The sequence below is a fragment of the Crocuta crocuta genome, unplaced genomic scaffold (genome assembly GCF_008692635.1).
Source record: "Crocuta crocuta isolate KB4526 unplaced genomic scaffold, BGI_CrCroc_1.0 scaffold179, whole genome shotgun sequence".
Taxonomy (NCBI): domain Eukaryota; kingdom Metazoa; phylum Chordata; class Mammalia; order Carnivora; family Hyaenidae; genus Crocuta; species Crocuta crocuta.
The window spans coordinates 934,506-938,614 of record NW_027551568.1 but is presented as its reverse complement, the minus strand read 5'-3'; positions in this window follow the sequence as shown (position 1 = coordinate 938,614).

Sequence of the window (4,109 nt, the reverse complement as noted above, 5' to 3'; positions counted from 1 at the left end):
CGCCGTGAGAAGGTCCCTCAGGCATCGAGGAGAGTGGAGGGCAGACCCCCACCTACAGGTGACACCCCGCTGGAGCCTAGCTCCTGGTCCTGGTCCGAAGTCGGGAGCAGGAAGGTTTGCAAGCGCAGAGGGGCGGGGATGAGGGCCTGCGGGCGTGAGTCTGCCCTGCGGGGCTCTCACCCAGAGCCTCACGCAGGGTGCACCGGGGCACTGGGGCACCAGGCACCTGAGTGGGTACCTCGGGGACCCAGGCCCCTGGCCCCGTTTCTTTAGACAAGATTTTCTTTTCGTTCCCAATCTTTTTTTTTTTTTTTAACGGTTTATTTATTTCTGAGAGAGAGAGACAGCGCGAGCAGGGGAGGGTCAGAGAGAGAGGGAGTGACAGACTCCGAAACAGGCTCCAGGCTCTGAGCTGTCAGCACAGAGCCCGACGCGGGGCTCGAACCCACGAACCGTGAGATCATGACCTGAGCCGAAGTCGGACGCTTAACTGACTGAGCCCCCCAGCACCCCTTTTCGTTCCCAATCTTAAGGGGTCAGTGATGGGGGCCTAGATGGGGGTGGGCGGCCCCAGGGCAAGGGCCCGACAGGGTTAACGAGCTGCCTCCACTCTCGTCATAGTTGGGTCATTAAAACCCCATCTCCTGCCTGTGTCCCAGCCCTCCCGGGGCCTCCCGGGCCTTTGTCTCACTTTGTAAGGCTCTGACAGGACCGGCCGGGTGGGGGCCCAGGAAGAGAAGGGGGCCTGACAGTACAAAGCCCCCCGCCCCCAGCCCCGGCGCCTCCTCTGCCACTCCCAGGATGCCCTCCTCCGGGGGGCTGGCACGGGCCAGGCCCGGCAGGCATCCCCCCAGCCCAGCCTGGGACGGATCCGCCCCGGCCGCACCCCACGGCCACCCCTGCGCTGTTCCCAGGCCCTCCTCGCATTTGCCCACGCTCGGCTGCAGGTTGCTAGGAGCTGGCTGGGGGTGGGGGCGCGCAGCCTGCGGCCGGGCCGGGCGGAGGATCCGGGCAGGGAGGCAAGCGCCCAGGGACAAAGCCTGCCTGTGATTAAGTCATCTGCCCGATGGCACCACGCATGCCCCCTCAGCCAGCTGAGGGCCACTGCTGCCCACCCGGCCTCCTGTCCGGGGTGCTGGGCTCCAGGGGTGTCGCCTCCGTCCACCGCATCGCTGCGTGCAGCCTCTGCTGCAGCCTCTACTGCCCATGACACCCTCCCAGTTCTGCCGCGGACCTGCAGGTGACCACGGCCAAGGCCCCTTGGCTTCCGTGTACTATCTGTCTGTCGTACAGGCTGGCTGAGCATTTGGCTCCACACCCCCAGGGGCCCGCCCCTCTTCCCGGCGTCCCAGCCTGTGACCCTGCGGCCTTCCTACTCTGAGCTCCCGTCTCAGCTGGGAGCACTGCCTTGGGGCCCTGGGAAGTGGCTGGAGTGGGTGCGTGGGCCACCGTGCCCCAGTGTCCCCCCCCCCCCAGGTCCTCTCCCCTCCCTGGGGGCCTCCTGGGTGGGCTGGTTTTTTTCCCTGTCTCACCTCCCCGGGAGGTGGGGGTCTCCAGTCCCCACTGACAAGACCACTAAGACTCCCTTGCATGGACCCCCACCGCTTCAGGAGCAGGGCCCCGTCTGGTGAGGACCTGGGGGCACCGGGTCTGGGGACGAGAGAAAGCACAAGTCACACAAGTCAGCTTCCTCGCTGAGCCCTCAGCAGGGGCCCGCTGGCCCACGGGACATTTATGGGGCCCTGGCCCGGCCCCGGCAAAGTCAGGTGGGGAGGCCCTGGGGACCCTCAGTCAGCTCACCCCTAAAGTGGGGGAGAAGGCTGGGGCCCCAGGGAGGGGCAGCGGTGTGCGCGGGTGGCGGGGGCCTCTGGGGCCAGGCCTGCCCCGGACGGGTGGGATCACTGGCCAGGCTGAGCCAGGCCACGGATGGGGTTTCAGGATGGGGCGGGAACTTCCCGGGATTTGCGGTTAATCAGGTCCCGGGGCAGGCAAGTTTATCCGTGCCTCAGTCACACATTATCTTTGCTGCCGCGGAAGGGGGTTCGGTGGCGTTCTGACCAGGGCGGGGGCCCCGGGGCCGCACACAGCCGAGGCGTGCGGGTGGGCGCCAGGGGCCTTGTGTGGGACGCAGCCCTGCCCTTCTTTCTCAGGCACACCAGGAGGGTGGTGGTCAGCTCCCTGGGGAGCTGCCCACGGTCCTAGGGCCCCCTTCTCCCCAGGGAGCTGCTCTATGGCCTGGGGGACCTTGTGGGCATGAAAGATGCCCAGAGCGGTGTCCCCCTTCCCTGTGCCCATGGAGGGCGGCATTCAGCTGGACGCCGGGATTTGCCGGATCCCCACTTCCATGTCATGGGTCCCACTCGCTCTGCTCTGCTGGAACCTTGGCCAAGTGCCAGCGCGGCCAGAGGTGCTCTTGAATCATCCTTAGTCTCAACTCCAATATTCTCAGCTCCGTCTCAGCTGCGTGGGGGCCCCAGAGTTATGGTCCATAAGGACACCCTCCTCGCTGGCCTCTGCCTGGGACTCCACCGGCTGTCTGCTAAGCGGCGACCAGTGTGGCCCACGCGCAGCATAGCGAGGACCCCGGATGGCCACCCTCCACCTGAGGCAGCTTTGAGTGTGGCTCTCGGGGGCCAGGGCCATTGACCCCGGCTGAGAGCGGGTGGGGGTCTGGTCTCTCTGTTCTCAGGGGTGTAAGGGGTCAAGACCTTGGACCAGGCACCATGCCAGCCCAGGGGACATGGCAGTGAGGGAGACCCACCCTCACCCACCCTACTGGCAGTGACTCCTGAGCCTGTGGCCACCTCCCACTGCCCGCAGACTCTCCCCAGTTGACGGGGGGGGGGGGGCACAGAGCTGTCTCAGGGGTGGCACTTCCTGGTCCCCACAGCCTCATGGGGCTGGTTGCACTGCCCTGGTGCCAGAGCCCGGGGGACCCAGAGTAGCAGGACCGACATCTGAGGAGAGGGAGCTTTCCCGAACCAGCACCTTGGAGATCCATGTTCGGGGGGGGGGGGCATCTTCAACCAGCACCTCTCCACCACTGCGGAGGGCAGCTCTGGGGGTGGGCTCCAGCCCCTGGGGGGTCGTGCCGTCCCTCCCTGTAGGCAGCGCTGGCAAAGCCTAAGAAGGGCCTGAGGCAGGCAGGTCGCAATGGGGGGTCAGCTCTGGCCCACCGTCTGCTGGAGGGTGGAGCGGGATGGGAGGGAGGTCCGCCTCCATCAAGCCTGCTCGGGCCTGTCCAGGCTGGGCCTTCCCGGAACCCCACGCTGCAGCCCTGGAGGGTGGAGGGTGGTAGTGCTGGTGTCGCCCCTCCCCCATTCCAGTTCTGGCCTTTGGTGCAGCCCTTACATAGGGTGGGGGGAGGCAGACCCTCCCTCACCCTCACACCCAGCTGGCCCAAGGTGGCCCTCGCTTTCCCCCGGGGCCCCAGGCTCCACTTATGAGGTCTGTCGTCCCCCACCCGCCTACTGCTCCACACCCTCAGGACCCGCCAGCTGCCAACTGCCCTGCTAAAGCCCCCATCCGCCACCCACCTCCCATCACAGCACGCCCACTGCAGACCCGGTGGCCACCCCGCTCGGCCGATCCATTGGCAGTGGCCTCGCCCGGCAGTGGCTGGGTCCGGGTCTGCACGCACGCTCAGTGAATGTTTGTCGGGTGCGTGGATCCATCACTGGTCCAGTGACAGCATGGGGGACACAGTGATGGAGCGGTAACCAGAGAAGTGCACACAGCTGTCTGGTGAGCCAGTGGGTGGCCTGTGGCATGGGGGGCTGTGTGCACACTGCGGGGCACAGAGACGGGAAGGGCTGGTGGGCATAGCGGGCTCTGGTACATGGGAGGTGGGTGGGTGATGAGGGTGTGGAGGGGGAAGTATATGGAGGGTGCAGAAGTGGTGGAGGGGTGAGTTTATGGAGGGGTGGGCGAGTTGTGGAGGGGTGAGTGTGTGGAGGGTGGAGGGGTGAGTGTGTGGAGGGATGCGAGGGTTGGGTGTGTGGAGGGTGGAGGGGTGAGTGTGTGCAGGGTGGAGGGTGAGTGTGTGGAGGGTGGAGGGGTGAGTGTGGAGGGTGGAGGGGTGAGTGTGTGCAGGGTGGAGGGTGGAGGGG